The sequence below is a fragment of the Puma concolor genome, chromosome A1, assembly GCF_028749965.1.
Source record: "Puma concolor isolate L17-30 chromosome A1, mPumCon1.1.hap2, whole genome shotgun sequence".
Taxonomy (NCBI): Eukaryota; Metazoa; Chordata; class Mammalia; order Carnivora; family Felidae; genus Puma; species Puma concolor.
In genome coordinates, this window is record NC_141667.1 from 16,000,277 (window position 1) to 16,021,286 (window position 21,010).

General features: G+C 36.2%; 1 protein-coding gene and 1 pseudogene across 5 annotated transcripts in view; both read right to left on the reverse strand.

Annotated features, from left to right (window-relative positions):
• The window catches only part of CDH18 (cadherin 18), a 1,017,877-nt gene that overhangs the window by 209,516 nt on the left and 787,351 nt on the right, over positions 1 to 21,010 (reverse strand). The window lies entirely within an intron of this gene.
• On the reverse strand, positions 11,803 to 13,207 carry LOC147584036 (chromobox protein homolog 3 pseudogene; annotated as a pseudogene).

The following is a 21,010-nucleotide window of genomic DNA, read 5'->3' on the forward strand; positions in this document are numbered from 1 at the left end:
TCTTGATTTGGAGGTTAAAAATGTATTCATGATAAACCTATAAGGTTTTGTGAAAGTGTCAGTATGCTTTATTGGCAAAGACATGCTACCAAGAGCATGGGGTATTGTGTAATCAATGTCAGCTTTAGTGACAGAGAAGGCTGAATTTGTCTAAATGCTGTCAACACTAACAATATTATTCAGTAGAATCCTGTTGTAAACATGACTCATCATCTATAAAAGAGATCACCAGAGCCACCCAGTTGTTCTCAATCAGACTGAACATATTCACAATTTCTAAATGTGGCTTCAAATAAAATTGAACATATTTGTCTAATTGTAACTGGAAGAATGTGATGAACATTGTTGAGGTGAATATCTGAGAGGGACAGTTTCTGTTTCCTGGTAATTTTTTTTTTTTAATTTTTTTTTCAACGTTTATTTATTTTTGGGACAGAGAGAGACAGAGCATGAACGGGGGAGGGGCAGAGAGAGAGGGAGACACAGAATCGGAAACAGGCTCCAGGCTCTGAGCCAGCAGCCCAGAGCCTGACGCGGGGCTCGAACTCACGGACCGCGAGATCGTGACCTGGCTGAAGTCAGACGCTTAACCGACTGCGCCATCCAGGCGCCCCTAATTTTTTTTTTTTTTAATCTGAGAAGGGAGATACAGGAAGGAGGAAGTGATTTAGGCCCTGATTTTATTCCATTAACCAAACAAAACTTAATATTTCACAGAGTCCTGCACATACAGGGCAAGCGACAAATACTGACTGAATGAATGAATCCATTGAAATGAATCATATGAGTAATTATGCTTTATATAAGTTATAAAAATAAATGGCAGCTCCAGTTGAAACATAATTACATAAGGTAATGATTGTTAAAACAAAAAAAGAATAAGAAAAAAAAGGAAATGGCCAAAGTAGAAAATTTGACTTGTTTTATACTCTAAAAATATAAGCCCCACCCACATATATCTCAATATACAGTGGTTACTGTAGTTGATTCTGACTTTCCAAATACAAAGGAAATTAAATATCATTGTTTATTTGGAATAAAATAATTAGCTATAGATCAATCTCAGCTTATTTCATATCCTTTATGTTAACAGAAGCACATACAACTGATACCTTATTTAAATTGTATTTTTACATGAAAAATTGCATATTTAATGTCTTCCTTTTGGTTGTAGACATACTAGTTATCATAAGTGGCTTATATTCTAAATATATGATTTAGAGAATTCCATTTTACCATACAGGGTAATAGAAAACTTTAAAGCATGAATCATTTTATGCAAGTTTTATTCTTAAATCTTATCTTCTCACAATACTATAGAAAGTCATCAGAAGTAAATTTGACACAGTGCTATGCTTGAATACTCCTTTGAAAGGCCCTAGCTTTTGAACAAAGGAAGAAAATATAAGAAGAAAGTTCAATATTTCTAGAATAAGAGAATACATTTTTTTAAGGTCACAAGGAGAAAAATTGAAAGCCTTTAACTTTAATGGGCTCATGATGGGCATAGTAATAAAAAGGCTTTATCAAGATTAAAAAAAAAAAAAGTGATGTGGACAGCCTTGAGTGTATCCCGTGAGTTTCCAGAGAGAGAAAGTAGTCAATCCATCTAAGTCTTTATGGTGCCTGCTCAGTGATCTGCCTCCATCTTCCTCAGATGAACATGGGCCCTGGCTAGGGAAGCAGTTCCTAATCTTCCCCTCTCCAGATCTCTTAGGGATGCCTTAAAGAAATCCACTTGGAATCTTCCTCCTGCCCCTGGCAAGTAAGAACATTTTTAAAAACCTGCAAATGCAGCACTATTCCATCTGAGATAAATTATATCTATGCCTGTTTTTATACGCCTGGCTTACCAAACCCAGCCTGTTTTATCAGTGCTGCGAAGAGCTATATTCATTTGGGAACCACACACTCTAGCCTATATTCCAGAACAGGTCATATTAATGATTATGAGATCATTTTGGTGAAATGATTTATGTAGACCCACAATATTAAACTATAGAAGTCTTCTGAAAATGAATTATTTGTTTCATCTGTTTTTCTAAAAAGAGTATTACCATTTGTAACTGTGAACATTGGGATGAAAGACTTGCTATTATTTTGTTGGCAGTCCATTGTGTTACCATTTCATCAATATATCAAATCATAAAATTGATATAGTAGTCCTTGGAATCCAAAGGTCAGGAAAGAAGTGGTTTTCTAAATTGAATATGGATCTTGACTATATCAAAAGCTCATTTGACTCTAAAACATTTCCCCCAAAATTGATAATGATCTTTAAAACAGCTATATGTTCGAATGAATTATGACACACAAGTTAAAAATTACTACAAATTCATAGTCATGGGATGAGTAAAATGTTGTAAAATAGCATATAATAAAAATTTTAAACAGGCAAGATCTCCAGCCATCCAAAAGTTGAATACTTTAGATACGTGTGTGAAATAAAATAATAGATCTATGTAAATGATACTAAAAAAAAAAAGATTGATGTTGGAGATAATGAGAAAGTGAAAGACTGAGCTCAAAATCTATGTATTTCAAAGTTTCTGTGCTTTGAAGAGATCATGATAGGGGATCATACCCTTTGGACTTGAGAAGGATGATTATTATTTAAGGTTTGACTTGAAGGTGAATTAATGGCATATGAATAGCAACTCTATGCTCTCAGTAGAGGTTATGATGTCAGTCTCCTTCACAACTCTTCCTTAGGATAATCATTTCAGTATGTTTTTCTTCTCTACACTGTCCCTCTTCTTTACACGACCGCAAACATAAATGAGGTCTCCTTCTTTCTGACCATAGCAGAGAAGAACACTGGCTGGACCCTAATCCGAATTCCCTCTGTCCTGAAACATTGCATGAGTTATATTCTAACATAATACTTTTTTTCTAATATAGAAATATTTCAATGACCAGAGTTTATTTAGTAAGTTAGTTCAGCATTTATTCAATACAGATGCATACACAGGCATAGTCACTGATTATATGCACATCCTTAATCTTTTAGCACACTAATTTTGCATTGGGATATATATGTTCATCCTAGCTGTCTTATTAAATGTTCCCAAATACCCTGCAATGGATCTGTGGGAAGGCTAAATAGTGTTTCCCAACTACATCTCCTATATAGGATCCAGACCAGAGTGTAAAGTCTTCAAATTGAGTGTTCTTTCCACTATAAATATAGTTCATATTCTGAAGATACCTCTTTATACCTAAAGTGTTCTTTATGTTAAATTCATTCTAGAAACCTGTCTTACCTTCTAAAAAAGATAGGTTTAATTATTTCCTAAAGTAGTCATTATTATATGACCTATCAAATGTTTTTAGCCTCTTAGTGGCTAAGATTCTGTATAACTTATCCTATGAATCAGAACTGTGAATCTAACATCAAATATTTGCTAAGAATACTCATGCTACTTTGCATGGAACAAACAATGCCAATGTTATTCAATGGCACATATCTAAAAATTGAAGAATTATATCAAAGGCAAGAAAAGGCTTTTGTTAAGTTTTTATTTAAATTCTAGTTAGTTGACATACAGTGTAATATTAGTTTTCAGTGTATAATATAGTGATTTGACACTTTCATACCACACCTGGTGCTCATTACTACAAGTGCACTCCTTAATCCCCATCGCCTATTTAACCCAACTCCCCACTCACCTCCCCTCTGGGAACCATCAGTTTATTGTCTGTAGTTAAGAGTCTGTTTCTTGGCTTGCCTCTCTTTTTCCCTATGTTTGGTATTTACCCAAAGAATACAAAATACTAATTCAAAATGATACACGCACCCCAATGTTTAGAGCAGCATTACCTACAATAGCCAAACTATGGAAACAGCCCAAGTTTCCATGGACTGATGAATGGATACAGAAGATGTGGTATATACATATAATGGAATATTACTCACCCATAAAAAGAATGAAATCTTACCATTTACAACACTGTGGAGAGAGCTTGTGAGTATTATGCTAAATGAAATAAGTCCATCACAGAAATACAAATACCATATGATTTCACTCATATGTGGAATTTAATAAATATATATATGTATATATTTAAGAAACAAATACATATATATGTATGTATGTATATATATATGCTCATGTTCTTACAATATAGTTATTGAAAATCATGAATTTGGTTGAGGTAGTCCATAAATAATGTCCCAGAATAGCTCATTGAGAAAGAGAGATAATGAAAGAGATTGAAAAAAAAAATCAAATCTTTAGACTCCACATTTCAAAAAATTATTGCATTCTTGACTATTATATTCTCCTGTCCTACTCAAATATTTTCTGTTTTGCACATTGAGAATCATTTTTTTTATTACTCCTGAAAAGGATGTGTTACAAATGTGAATAATAAAAAAAATAGTGAGACAGCATGAAGACAGAGAGCTACAGCCATATATATATATATATATATATATATATATATATATATATATATATATATATATGTAGTTCAACTTCTCTGTGTCTTAAATTAAACTTGGAAAAGCCCAAGGTGTTAATTTTATTGACTATATTTACATAGAGCCGTCAGGTGCCTTAAACAAAAGACTGTTCCTTTGCGTCGCCACTCCCATCGATCAGTTAATCAAGCAGACCTGGAGAGAGCAGCTCACCCATGTTTGGCAGCACTGGGGGGATGTAGACAACAATAAACTATTGTGACAGGCATAAAAATGATGCTTGATTTGTTTGCAAGTGACGATATTAGAGGAAACGGAGCATCGTGAGTGTGTAGAAGCCATGCCAGTAACACTGTAAGTAAAATCATAAATGCTCAGTTAACAGAAAATGTCATATATAAGACATCAGGTATTTTTTCACAGAATGAATGAATGATGCTTCAAGAATATGAAGTAAGTGTCAGTTGTGGGCCCTACTATATACGACACATATTTTAAAAATTACATGTATAAGATGAATATAATTTAATAACATATATATATTTTTTCTAAAAGCTGTTTATATGGCGTGTTTGCATTTACTTTCATTTTCTGAAGTTTGCCTGTACAACTTCTGCACTGAAAAGGATTGAGACCATAAAGCCCTCATCTCTTAATACTAATGCTACTTCTTGGATGAACACTTCACAAACTAAGAAAGACAGTCTCCTGTGAGTCTTTTGCAAGCATGGATGTGCCAATGGCAAAGCCTTTCTGTCAGTACATTTTGGTGGACTCATAGGTCTGTGCATGTATTTGTGTACCTGAATATCCCCACTAGGAAGGGCTTTTATTTTTTTTCTCACAAGACTATCCCATGGGTCTTGTTGCCGCATAACTATTTTTTTTAAATAATTCTCACTCTGGGAAACTCCTTAGTTATCAGATTCAAAGGAAAAATTAGGAAATATGTTAACTTTAGAAAAACATAAGACAGGTGACTAAGGTGGGGAAATGCGGTGAGAAAAATTAAAAAGTTGAAGAAACATAAGGGTCAAGAAATACAAAGAGAAGAAACAGTGACTGTTGTAGGTTATTATAAGTAATAAAATAATTGGTATTAAATACATAAAAATGACTAAAAATGGCTAAAATATTAAGCTGTGTATATTTTGGGAAATAGCAAAGTTGGAAATATTTCAAAAGATGCGTGAGGTTGGCCAGGTGGCTGGTGATTGGAAAGACAATTCCTCTTCAGGAAAAAGTCCCTACTTCATGTATCTCTAGAAGGTTTAAACCTGCTTGTATATGTCAGATGAACAAACATGAGGCAAAAGAACGTCCTTATTTCTCTACATATTAACAACAAGTTTCTGTGGAATATTCTGAAAGATATTGAAAAGATGGAAGCAAGAAAAACGTTGCCTGAAGAGTGGGAGAAATGAGACACCTCTGGAATAAAAACAGTAGTTTAAATCTCCTATGGCACAGTTTTTAACAAAGAATTTGTAATATTTAATTTTGAGTTTCAAGTTAATTCTTTTTCGCATCGATCATAATTATCTTTCACATACCCTCAACCTTCAGAAAATATCTGGACCACCCCGAATTCCTGTATTAGTAGCATTTGGGGCAACAAAGGAATGAGGACTCTGTTTCCCTGCAGAGCTAAAATTAGGAGTTAGGACCTGGTAAGCAGGGGGGAAGCTTCCACCCCACCTTTTTCTTTTTTCTTTTCTTTTCTTTTCTTTTCTTTTCTTTTCTTTTCTTTTCTTTTCTTTTCTTTTCTTTTCTTTTCTCTTTTTCTTTTTCTTTTTCTTTTCTTTTCCTTTTTTCTTTCTTTTCTTTTCTTTTCTCTTCTCTTCTTTTCTTCATCTCAGGAAAATTCAGAATACTGGGGAGAACACTTTTCTTCCCACACTACTCTGAGATAGGAGTTTGAGCCATTTATTTGTATTTTAAAGGAAGGATTTATGCCATAAAGTTAAACGAGTTAGACACTTACAGCAAAAGAAAAAGAAAAAAAATGAGAGAAAAATAGAACAAAAATATTCTTAAAATCACAATTCCATTATTCTTTTCTGATTCAGATATACAACCTGTCTAAATTCAATATATGAAAGACAGGGAATATTCTGAAACATGAAATAATTATGGTAAGAAATAAAATTAAAGTACTTATTAGAAACTGGTGTTATTTTGGAAACCACCTTCAAATCATATTGCATTCCTATAAAAATAGTGCTTTCTTCTAGAGATCACACAGTTCACTAATCATTACAAAAGACACAAACATGAGTAATGGGAGTTCTCAAAGAGTTTGCATTCCAAGAATTTGTTTCTCAATTATTTACATAGAAAACTTTTTTTTTTTCCTTTCTTGGTGATAGTTTCTTGGTGACCCTGCAACTTTCTAATGATTTTGTTTCTTTATTTTGATGCCCAAAACACTTAGTTTTCTCAGAGAAGTTACATTTTATGTCCATCATTTGAGAAAATCCTAAATTAGAATGCTACACAAATGACAGAAATGGAAAAATTAAAAAAAAAAGATGTCTATAGAAGACCAGAGATGAGAAAATTCTACACAACATAATAAAAAATAATACTAATGTTAAAAATTCAAAATTTGCAACAAGAGTAATACAAGAAATGTTGAAGGTGTTAAAAGGACTTCTTTAAGCTGAAAAGAAAGGGCACTTATTAGCAAAACAAAACAAACAAACAAAATATATATTTATATATGAAAGACCAATTCTCATTGGAGAGGTGAATATGTAGTTAAGGTAGTGGATTAATCATTTATAAAGCTACTATTAAGGTTAAAAGACAAAAGTAGTAAAAATAATTATAACTACAAATATTACTTAAGGGATACACAAGATAAAAAGATATAAAATGTGACATCAGAAACAAGCTGGCAGTGTGGAGGAGTTAAAAGCAGAGTTTGGGAATCCAATGACACTTAAGTCGTTCTCTATTTAAAATAGACTGTTATAGGCCTAAGCTGTTATATGTAAACCGGATTGTAACCACAAAACAAAATCCTATAGAAGCTACACAAAGATAAATAGGAATTAAAGCATACTACAAAAGAAAGCTAACAAACCAAAGACGGTTGCAAGAATAGAAAGGAACTATGACATAACCCAAAAACAATTAACTGAATAGGTAAAAGTATACATCGATCAATAATTACTTTAGATATAAATTGACTAAATTCTCCAATCAAAAGACACAATGTGGCTGAGTGGATAAACACAGATGCAGACAGACACACACACACACACACACACACACACACACACACACACACACACCAAGACCCATCTATACCCTGGCTACAAGAGATGTAAGGACACAAACTGAAAGTGGAGGAGTAGAAAAAGATAGTCCATGCAAATGGAAACCAAAAGGAAGCTGGGGTAACTATATTCACATAAGAGAAAATAGATTTTAAAACACAAACTGCAATTAGAAACAATGAAGGACATTATGTAATGATAAAAGGGTCAATCCAACAAGGGAAGGTGACATTTGTAAATATTTGTGCACCCAACATATAAGAGAACATATGGAGAACCAACAAATATAAAGCAAATACTAACAGACCTAACGGGAGAAATAGATAACAATACAATAATAGGTAGAGGACCTTAACACCCCATTTACATCAATGGATGGATCATCTAGACAGAAAATCAGTAAGGAAACATTGGCCTTAAATAACCCATTAGTCAAGATGGATGTAACGGATATACACAGAACATTTCATCCAACAGAATATATATTTTTCTCACGTGCACATGCAACATTCTCCAGGATAGATACATTAGACCAGAAAACAAGTGGAAAGAAATTTAAGAGGATGAAATTCTTATTAAGTATATTTCCAACCACAATGATATGAAACTAGTAACCAATTATAAGAAAACTGGAAAAAAAAGCACAGATCTGTGGAGATTAAATAACATCATACTCAGTATTCAGTAAGAAATCAAAGCAGAGATTTAAAAATACCTTGAGAACAACAAAATGGAAATACAAAATACCGAAATTTATGGTATACAGCAAAAGTAGTTTTAAAAAGAAGCTCATAAAGATAAATGCTTACTTCAATAAAAAGATAAACTTCAGACAAACAAACAAACAAAAAACACCTAACTTTATACCTCAAGGAACTAGAACAAGAACAAAGCCCAAAGATAGGAGAAAGAAGAAAATAACAATGGTCAGAAGAGAAAAAAAATAGACACTAAAAATAGAAAAAAAAAAATCAGTGAAACTAAGAGCTGGATGAGAAATGAAAAAAGGAGGTGTTACAACTTGATGACACAGAAATACTAATGATCATAAAGACTACTATAAAAATTATATGCCAAAAAATTGAAAACCTAGATGAATAAATTTGTAGAAACATACAATCTACCAAGCCTGGACCATGAAGAAATAGAAAATGTGAACAGGTCAATTTCTACTAAAAAGGTTGAATGAGTCATCAAAAACCTCCTAACAAAAGTCCAATACCAGACATCCTCGCTGAAAAGTCCACCAAAAATTCAAAGAAGATTTAATACCAATCTTTCTCAAACTCTTCTCCAAAAACTAAAGAGAGAATGCTTCCAAACTCATTTTACACCCGCATTGTCCTTGGACAAGGACCTCATTAGAAAAGAAAATTATAGGCCAATATCCCTAAAGAATATAGATGCAAAAAACCTCAAGGAAATATTAGCAAACCAAATTTAGCCATACATTAAAAAAGAATCACACACCATGCTCGGTGGGATTTATTTCAGGAACGTCAGGATGGTTCAACATCTACAAATCAATTGGATGCACCATAGTAACAAAATGAAAAATAAAAATCATATGACCCTCTTAATAGATGCAGAAATAGCATTTAACAAAATTCCACTTTGATTTATGGTTAAAAACTCAACAAAGTAGACATGGAGGGAACATACCTCAACATAAAAAACGCCACATATGACAAAACCACAGCTAACATCACATTTGTTACAAGGTGGAAGAGGGTCAGTAATCTATCTTCCAGATTGAGAAGCCACTTTATTATAAAAAACAAACAAACAAACAAACAAAAAAACAAAACCAAGCAAGCCACTCCATACCATTTACAGAGTTTTATTCAAGGTGACTTGCTGATGGGCAATTAAGTGAGCCGACAGATGATTCCGAGCGCTACCCAGCCATTTTCAGTTCCTATCTGGATCTTAATCCCCAGCCTTTATGGAATGAGGGGCATGGTGATGAGATCACAGGGCAGTTCACTAAAGCTGCACCATCTGTGTGCGAGAGGGTAGCTCTACCAGTAACCTCATGGGGCAGCATCTGTGGGCCAGAGTGGAGAAAAGGACACAGGGTCTAAGATAGAGTCTGTGTGGTCAGGACTCCTACACTCCACCCCCAACGTCGTTACGGCCACAATTGATTTCTCATTTCGTCATTGCCACAAGCCCCAGCCAAATCTACATCTAATTCACATCTCACATCTATTATTAATACCCTCAGGACCTGTACTTTTTTCCCTTGCCTTTGAGAAAGCCTCTTGTTGGTTAGCATGCCAATTCTATTAGCTTCCCATCTTTTTGTTGTTGTTTTGTTTTGTTTTAAAGAAATATAAAACTGGGGCACCTGGGTGGCGCAGTCGGTTAAGCGTCCGACTTCAGCCAGGTCACGATCTCAAGGTCCGTGAGTTCGAGCCCCGCGTCAGGCTCTGGGCTGATAGCTCAGAGCCTGGAGCCTGTTTCCGATTCTGTGTCTCCCTCTCTCTCTGCCCCTCCCCGTTCATGCTCTGTCTTTCTCTGTCCCAAAAATAAATAAACTTTGAAAAAAAAAATTAAAAAAAAAAAAAGAAATATAAAACTATTGGCCATGGTCTACCGGTATTTACAATAAAGTAAATAGTATACAGCTGAATAATATTCTGACTACAAACTTACTGTTTTTCCTGGTTTCTGCTGAACGAGTAACTCAAATACTGAGAAGATTAAGCTGACAATAAGGTATCTATTGGGGTAAAGAAAAAACGTGAAGGTCAAGAGTTTAGATCACAGAGGTCTGTCCCCCCATTTATTTTTTAATTTATTTTTTAAAAAAATTTTAATGTTTATTTATTTTTGGGAGAGAGAGACAGAGAGTGAGTGAGGGAAGGGCAGAGGGAGAGGGAGACACAGAATCCGAAACAGGCTCCAGGCTCTAAACTGTCAGCACAGAGCCCAATGCGGGGCTTGAACCCACAAGCAGTGAAATCATGACCTGAGCTGAAGTTGGATGCTTAACCCACTGAGCCATCCAGGTGCTCTTTGTCCCCCCATTTATTCCAGCGGGTGCTAAATTGCCAGCATCTCTCTCTGACCATCTGATTATGATCAGGTTTCCATGAACAAGTCTTCAACATTCCATGCATCATGACCTTCTTTTAGTCAATGCAGCACAGGGATTTCAACTTCTTGAAAAGGAATGGTTGACTAGAAAGAACCTTTAAATGTCCATTTAACTAAGTTTTTTTTACCTACTTAAAACACACCAGGACTTGTCTAGTTTTCTCATTTAGGTGGGGAGATTGTTGGTAGTGATAAAATTTTCCTTTCGGGGATCTTGCCAACAAACTTGCATTTGTGTGACTGTAGACATGATTTCCGATATGGCTGCTTTCAAATTTCCAATTTTAATTGCTTACATCATATTTAAATTGCCCAATTAATTGCAAAATTTGAAAGGTTAATGCTTCAGGAAAAATTTCAGTGTAAGTGATATATTTCTTAGGTTGCTGAAAATGATGGCGTCCCAGAAACATGGGATTATCCATGGTTATAAAATGCTGTTTTTATTTGGGGGAATGTTAAAAGAAAAGAAAAAAAGAAAACCATTTATGTATGTATTTTAAGTATACACACAAAAACCCCCCAAATAAACAAAAAACCCAAAATGGTCCTCAGGCATATAGGAGTTAAAGACAAATTCTGATTGAGTAACAACTATGAAGGTTTGTTCAATTTTTAGAAAAATATTTAGAAAAGGTGTTCTCTAAAGCAGGGGAATAATATCTGGTCTCAAATATTATTTTCTGATAAAGGAAGCAACTACAGAAAGCTTTTATTTGTTCAAAGTAACCAGTGCTATAGATGCAAAAACCCCCAACAACTCTCCCAATACTATTTCAAAACACACATATCTAACTTGATTTTTCATTTGAATGTTATCTATTCACACTAATAAATCAAGAAAAACAATACCCAGATTACCTATATAATATATACATATATATACATATACATATATACATATGTATACATATGTACATATACATATATATATATATATATATATATATATATATATATATATATATCATACATAAAAAGCAACACAAACAATTACTGAACCTCATCCTCTGGACAAGAATGCCAAGTTAGTCTCTCTTCACAAAAAAGCAATTACAATCGGAGGACACTTCGTATCTGCCTCTTTCGCCACCACCGTCTGCCTCATCTGAATCTTTCCACTTCATGAGAAACATTAACTCTCCGCTGCTGTCTGTGCACCAATTATTCGTTCAGGATCAAGACCTCTGGCAGAGCCTCTTGGTTTATCAGTAGCATCTCTTTTCTTCTTGGATTTGCTATCATCAGATTCACTGTCAGATAACGATTTTCTTTTTGCACCATCTTTTTCTTCACCAGCTTTTTGAGAATTAAGAAATGCTTCAATTAACTCTGAACAATCTAAATTTTCTTCAGGTTCCCAAGTACTGTCAGCATCTGTAAATCCCTTCCACTTCAGGAAATACTCCACCTTTCCATTCACTACAGGTCAGTCAGTACTTTTTTCACCACGAATTCATCAGGCTCTACCTTTTCTACTTTTTAACTCTTTCCATTCTGCTTCTTCCCCATTTTTTTTTGCAATGTAGTTTTATTGGAGGCCATTTTTTTATTGCAGACTTGAAGAACTATTATTCACCACCTCCAAGCTGCTCCAGGTCCCAGGTCTCAGCTTCCCATCTCAACCGAGGAATATGAGGGTCTTAATATCTTGTCTGATAGGCAATATAAGGTCTCCCACAATCCTATTAAACCAAAAAAGTCTGTAATTCCTTTACCATTTTAGGGACTGGGAAGGCTTGCATTTCAATCCATGACAGCCTTAGGCATCACTTTTGTACTATCTGATCAGATAATGCCCAGAAACTTTACTGATTGGCCTGGACCATGGAACTTGTTGGTATTTACCTCCCAACAATGTGACTTTAAGTCACGTTACAGTCACTCCTGTAATGGCACAGCTGCTGAGACAGAAAGGATGAATCATCCCAAGTTATGCAACCTGAATTCATTTGCCATTGTAGTTTAGATCGAGATCCTGTAGAACATCTACGCCCGGAATATACTAAGGAATGGGAGAAATATGCACTAGAGAACAGTGGGGAGGAAGCCTGGTGATCTGTAGGTAGAGACTAGTTCCTCAGACCTTAATAATTTGTCCCCTGCCACCATGAATAGACTTTATTTCTCCCTATGCACACACAGATAGCTGTGCATTCAGCTCTGGTTGCCTAGTAGGGCTACTTCAGTCTGTTAGTGCAAGACTAATAAATAGTTAATTCCACATGGGACCGCTGGTTGCCCCCAACTGCACGCACTAGAGGACAACACTGGGCCTAATCCCTATTCTCTAGGGGTCTGGGGTATCTACCCTTGAAATTCCTCCATCAGTGGAAGAGTAATTTGGTGACACATCTGGGTTTTTTGAGACTTCCTTCAAGGGAATAAACTGCTTTCCTTTGGGTTTAGAAAGACCAGACTGGGGGCGCCTGGGTGGCGCGGTCGGTTAAGCGTCCAACTTCAGCCAGGTCACGATCTCGCGGTCCGTGAGTTCGAGCCCCGCGTCAGGCTCTGGGCTGATGGCTCGGAGCCTGGAGCCTGTTTCCGATTCTGTGTCTCCCTCTCTCTCTGCCCCTCCCCCGTTCATGCTCTGTCTCTCTCTGTCCCAAAAAAAAAAATAAAAAAATAAAAATAAAAACGTTAGAAAGACCAGACTGGGTTGTCTGTTTATATTTTCTTTTGAGGTCCAAGACAGCATTAGATCTTGCCACCACGGTTTACAAGAGACCTTGATGGGCCCCATCGACACCACTTTATCATCAGTAAAGTCATTTGTTTTTCAATTATTTCCCTCATTATGGATTCTCTCCATTTCAGTGAAGTTAGTCACCATAGCTCCTACTGTAACAATGGGACCATTAACCACAGGGGCAAGATACTGAAGTCCTGTACCATGCCCCTGGGGCTCACTTTAAGATAGAGTCTTCCATACTAGAGGAAAACAATTCTTTGTCTAGGCTTCTAGAATTCGGAGTGCAAATGGCATGATTCATTGCCATTTTTTTTTTTATGTTTATTTATTTTTGAGCCAGACACAGATCACGAGCTAGACACAGAGGAACAGAGAAAGAGGGAGATACAGAATCCAAAGCAGGCTACAGGTTCTGAGCTGTCAGCACAGAGCCCGACCCAGGGCTCAAACTCACAGACTGCGAGATCATGACCTGAGCCGGAAGTCAGGCGCTCAACTGTCTGAGCCACCCAGGCGCCCCTTTTTCCTGTTGAAAGTATAATTTCTTTTAGTTCTTCCATAGAATTCCAGCGATACAGAGGGGAGAACACAGCCCCTTCACTAGGCCAGGTTATCTTTTTTTTTTTTTTTTTAATTTTTTTTTTCAACGTTTATTTACTTTTTGGGACAGAGAGAGACAGAGCATGAACGGGCGAGGGGCAGAGAGAGAGGGAGACACAGAATCGGAAACAGGCTCCAGGCTCTGAGCCATCAGCCCAGAGCCCGACGCGGGGCTCGAACTCACGGACCGTGAGATCGTGACCTGGTTGAAGTCGGACGCTTAACTGACTGCGCCACCCAGGCGCCCCTAGGCCAGGTTATCTTGATGCTAGCGTTTACCTAATCGATCAGATTAGCTAAGCACCTGCTATTCTCACCCATGCCTGGGGTATATAGTTTTTGTCACAAGGGAGGTCCAGCAGTGGCGAGGCCGTTGTTAACATCTGAAATGCATTTAACATAACACCCTCTCCTGCAGTATCCAAGAGTGGTAACACACAACTCTGCCCTTTTGCTTAAAGTGCCTGTTAGCTCCACCCATTCAGCTACAGAATGTTCCCTCATTGTTTTCTGACTAGTAGGAATTTCTTCTCAGTTATTCCCAGGCTCATGAGTGGGCTGGGTCTTTGTTTGAATCAAAATTCCTTCCTGGAAATCATTTTCTTCCTCTTGATAGGGAAAAAATCTGTTATAAGCTGGCCGACAGGACTCATAGGTGAATTCCAGCCCCTGCCTGAAGACTCCCCTTCCGGGTTCTTCTTCCCACCCTGCTTGCCTCTGGGGCCAAATTGCTACTAATGAGGAATGTAGAAGTAACAGACTATAAGTTGTCCCCTCTGCTATGCTCCGGGCTCAGACCTCTGGAGAAGGATCTCCCCTGAGCCCACAGGTGTAAAATAAACCTCCTGCCTTCCAAGATCTCTGCGTGCTGCTTGGTTCTGCTGGGTGATCCAGACCAGTTTCTGTAACACTCCATGATAATATCCTCATCAGAGGAGTCATTACCCCAGGGATCTCATGATTTCCAGTCCCAGTTCTCCTGAGATATAACAGTTCTCTCTCTAGTGTGTGGTAATTTGTGCCCATACACCTTACATGCCATAATTTCTAACCGTTCCTCCTGCCTTTGAATTCTTTTGGACATGAGGTCTGTATTAGAGGAACATGCAGCTTGTATGTCCTTTCCAGAGCCAATGCTTCTTGGATCTGTTCCAATGCTCTCCTTACTCATAATTCCTTTTTTGTGGTGAATCTTAAGGCATGGGGCAATGGCCAAGCTGTGGTTGCAATAGCTTGATCACTTTCCCTTCTCTACTGCTTTTTCCCTACTATTTTGAATAGAGTATCTAACAATCCCTTAGGTGTTTGGGGGGGGTGCCATACTGGTCCTAAATGCCCAGAAATCCTGACCAAGATTCCCCACATGGAGGTGGCTGGCCAACCTGGTTTTCCCCTACATGTAAAGGGCTCCCAGGCGCCCCCCCCCCCCGCCTTGCTCACCCTGGGCATGACAAGGAGCTTTAGCCTGGCCTGGTCTTTTTACTCATGCTTGTTTTCTTTTCCAGTATCTTGCTAAGTATGCAAATTATTACAAGTTGGAGGAGGGCCAGACTGAGAAGATAGTTTGATACCAAAAAACCAAGCAAGCCATTCCATAATACTATGCAGAGTTATATTCAGGGTAACTTACTGATGGGGCAATCAGGCAGTTAGATGACCCAGAGCAGCTACTCTCAGCCCCTATTCTCTGTTGCTACCTGGGCCTTAACCCCCAGTCCTTAAGGAATTATGGCCATGGTAGTGAGGTCACAGTGTAGTTACGTGAGTCTGTGCCATCTGTGGGTCAGAGGATCTCCATTACTTATCTAAAATGGCATCATCTATGCACCAGAAGGAGAAAACAAGATGGAAGGCCAAAGGTGAACTCAGTGTTCTCGGCACTTCTACAATACTCAACAGGAAAAAGCTACAACCTTTTCCTCTCATACTAGGAGCAAGACAGGGGTACCCACTCTCACCATTTTTATTCAGCATGGTACTAGAAGTCCTAACCAGGGCAATTATGCAAGAAGTGAAAGGCATCCAAATTGGAAAGGAAAAAGTAAAATTGTTACTATTTGCAGACAAAAAGCTGTTATACATAGGAAACCCTAAAGACTCCAACAAAATGGTTAGAACTAATAAAAGAATTCAGTAACGTTGCAGGATAGAAAATCAATATGCAAAAATCTGTTGCATCTCTATACTGTAATGACAAAGTCAGAAAGAAAAATTAGTAAAACAAACTCTTATAATTGCATCAAAAAAGAAGAAAATACTTAGGAATAAATTTAACCAAGCAGGTAGAAGATCCATACACTAAAAACTCTAATTAGTGAAAAACATAGAAGGAACAAATGAATGCAAATACATTTCATTATATAGCTTAGAAGAATCAATATGTTAAACTATACATCCTATCCAAAGGACGAATCTATAGATTCAGTGCAATCCCTACCAAAATTCCAGTGGCATTTTTCATAGAAATAGAACAGACAATTCTAAAGTTCATAAGACCCAAAATAACCAAAGCAATCTTTTAAAAAAATTTTTAAGTTTATTTATTTTTGAAAGAGAGAGAGAGAGAGAGAGAGAGAGAGAGAGAGAGATTAAAAACACAAGGCGGGGACTCAGAGAGAGAGGGAGACACAGAATCCTAACCACTCAGCACAGAGCCCAATGTGGGGCTCAAATCCATGAACCACAAGATAATGACCTGAGCCAAACTACATTATAAAGCTATAGTAACCAAAACAATATTGTAATGACATAAAAACAGACATATAGATTTGTGGAACAGAATAGGGAGCCTACAAATAAATTCACACATATATAGTCAATTAATACATAACAAATAAGCAAAAAATATGCAATGGGGAAAGGACAGTGTCTTCAATAAATGGGGTTTGGGAAACTGGACAGCCACATGCAAAAGAATGAATTTGGACTGCTTTCTTACAGCATACACAAAAATTAACTCAAAATGAATTAAAAAGATGAACATAAGACCTGAAACTACAAAACTTCTAGAAAAAAACATAGGCCGTATCTTTCTTGACATAGGTCTTGGCAATGATTTTTTTTTTTGACTCTGACACAAAGATAAAAGCAACAAATGCAAAAATAAACAAGTGAGACTACACCAAACTATAAAGCAACTGCACAGCAAAGGAAACCATGACAAAATGAAAAGGTAACCTATGGAATGGGAGAAAATATTTTCAAGTCCTATGTCTGATAAGGAGTTAATATTCAAAATACATGAAGAACTCATACAACTCAATAGCAAAGAAAAAGCCAAACAATCCAATTAAAAAGTGGGCAGAGCACATTTAAAAGTTGCCAGGAGAGTCCATCTTGAAAATTCTCATCACACACACACAAAACAGCTGCAACTTATTACGGTGATGGATGGTGACTTAATAGTGGTCATCATTTCCCAGTGGACACAAGTGTCAAATCATTATACTGTACACCTAAAACTAATATAATGTGTTTTAGTGATACTAATTTTTTAAGTGGGCAGAAAACCTGAATATTTTCCCAAACATGATATACAGGTGGCCAATATACAGGTGGCCAAGATGTACAACATCACTAATCATCAGGGAAATACAAATCAAAACCACAATGGGCTATCACCTCACACCTCTTAGAATGAATGTTATCAAAAAGACCAGAAATAAGTTTTGGTAAGAATGTAAACAAAAGGGAAGCCCTTTATGCTGTCGGTGTGAATGTAAAATTGGTACAGCTTCTATGTAAAACAGGATAAAGTTTCCTCTAAAAGCTAAAATTAAATCTATCAGATGATCCAGCAATTCTACTTCTGGATATTTATAAAAAAAAAAAACACCAAAAACATTCATTTGAAAATATATATGTATATTTGAAAAAAATATATATACATATATTCACTGCAACATTATTGACAAAGGCCAAGATACGGTAACATCTTAAGTATCTATCAACGGATGAATGGATAAAGAAAATGTAATGTATATATATGCAATAAAATAATATACTGAAATATTAGGCATGAAAAAAGAATGAACATTTGCCATTTGTAACATATATATGTATATATATGTATATACGTGTTTATATATATGTGTGCGTGTGCATATATATTTATATGTGTATATATGTACATATATATGCACACACATACAATAAACCAATATACATAAATATTTGTCGGTCATGAAAAAAGAATGTACTCTTGCCATTTGTAACATATATATGTGTGTGTGTGTGTGTGTGTATACACACACATACAATAATACAATATACTGAAATATTTTTCAGTCTTGAAAAAAGAATGAAATCTTGCCATTTGTAACAGCACAGATGGACCTAGGCAGTAGTAGGAGAGTTATCTGACGTCTATACTGTACATAGTTTACTTACTACATCTTGATGGCAGTTAAAATTATTTTTCACATATGCATATTCAGTGGCGTGTCAGAGAAAATGATCTTTGGTTCTATTCTCTGATTCCCCCCAAATATCAACAATTAAGGTACCTCTTGATATTCGAGTCAGTGTGAACAATCTCCTTTTCCAGCTTAGTATTGGCAGTGGAACTGAAAATGACTCCTTAAATACAGAAAGCACTGCGCTCTCTCTCTCTCTGGACCATGTGTCCTGGGTTGAGAGGAATAAAAGTCGTCTAGGAGCTCCATGTCTACGCCTGTGTGGGAAGTGCACAGTGCTGGGAAGGGGATTTACCGGTCTGCAAAGCTCGTTTCACACAAGTCCAGGTATCAGCACTGCATGTGTTTGCACATAAAAAAATTACTCAGAGTGACTTCACTGCCAGGCTTTTGCTCACCAGTTTTTCCCATGCGACTTTCACCTTGTGTGCTCATTGTCCCACGATTACAAGACAGTTGCTGTACCCCCAGGGATTATGCATATGTGTAAATCCAGAAGGTGGGAAACCAAAACGACGAAGCATTGGCACCTATATAGAGATATCAAAAAGCCTCTAGTGGTGTTTCTTTTATAGCTCACTGGCTAGAAGTGTGTCACGAGAGCAACAGGGAGGCTGGGAAATCTAGCTTCTTAATTGAGTATGCTGCTACAATGAGCAAAGTTAGAATTCTAATAGGACCAACAAAGTGGGAAATTGTTATTGAGTGAACAACCACTGGTGTCAACTATTTCTTAAATGCTATCTAAAATGAACTTCTTGTGTTAAACCCCATACACTCTTACACTTTCAGGAACTTCTTAGAACTCTTCTCTAAAAAAAATAAAGTGATACATAATTTCTCTCAGTAATTAGGAAACATGACACAGTTCTGAATTAATGCATTAGTTTTTCTCTAAAGAAAATTCTTCAGCACTAGGCTCACTATTTTTGTCTATGTGCAGCTAATTGTAGGAAATTATTTAAAAATGTATCTACAACTATTTGTGCAATTATTATTGTTGTTATATCAATTACAGAGGGCTATTGGATGAGACAAATTGACAAAATATATCCTACTATGGACAAATTTTCTCATTTTGCAGTTTTTTTGGACCATAAATTAAATATTTTAACTGCTTGGCTATCGATCAGCAAAATATTGCGTTTGGGAAAATAAAGTCATTCTCAAGTAGAGTTTCATATGGAATTCTGCAAAATTAACATTGAAATTCATAAAACTTTTAAAGATGCTTTACATCTTTTATCCAAATATATAGTGATCTTCCACAAGCAATTTTTTGTTCATTGTTAAAATAAAATAAAATTGAAAAGGTTAAATAGAAACAAAGTTGCTGATGACTTTAATTACATCATGCACACTGGAGAAACTATGTTGAAAGCCTTGTTCAATTACATCCTAAGAAACTCACTGAGGCCTTCCCCTGAGTGCATTTTTATAGCTGATTGATTTCTGCTACAAGATGTTAAGGAAAGGTCTTTTTAGAGAATCAGAGCTATTGTGGGTCAGGACTTGTGCATTAATGACAATTGTTTCCTGGACAGCATGTCACTTTATCTCATCTAGAGACACTATTTTCAGCTGGGACAGTCATTTCTAAGGATAAAATGTTGGTTATTTTCACATCTAACTTACTTCCTTTTATTTATTTTTTTAACTTACTTTCTTTTAAATTGTCATCCCACATTTTCTAAAAGTATATTTTTCTTAATAAGAATACTTAAAAAAACTTTCTTTAAATGCCTGAAAAATGTAATTTAGCGATATATAATATGTAGAATTCACATTTTGTATAGTTAATGTGGACTAAAAATTCTTTCAAACAATTTTTTTTTCCTGTTTCAGTTAAGACTATTTCAAACCCTTGTGATGGCACACTATGCAATTTTGGAAATTCTTTTTAATCTTAAAAAAAAAGTGGGACATGGGGAACCTGGGTGGCTCAGTTGGTTAAGTGTCTGACTTCAGCTCAGGTCATGATCTTACAGTTTGTGAGTTCATGCCCTGCATCGGGCTCTGTGCCAACAGCTCAGAGCCTGGAGACTGCTTTGGATTCTGTGTCTCCCTGTCTCTCTGACCGTCCACCACTTGCACTCTGTCTCTCTCTCAAAAATAAATAAACATTTTTTTAAAAGGGGAGGGACACTAGAAATTGACTACCTACCTATATTTTTCCTAGGACTGGGCTAAGAACATTGCATGAAGTTTCTCATTGGATTTAGTTGTTATTCTAAATTTCTATGCAAGTACACAGGGGCATATAATTTAAGTCACTTAACCAATTTATTATGATATTACGTAACATCCTAGGATTTGGTCATGAAGTATCCTTAAATCATTCTGGAATAAACCTTAGTATTTTAGAAAAATAACAGTTATGAATTACTGCACTATACTATATTATTTACAGTATAACATCACTGTCCTCTTACATGTGGAATGTCTGTTATCAGTGCAGAAGTGTTTGAGAAAGATTTCAAGCCCAATGTCTACC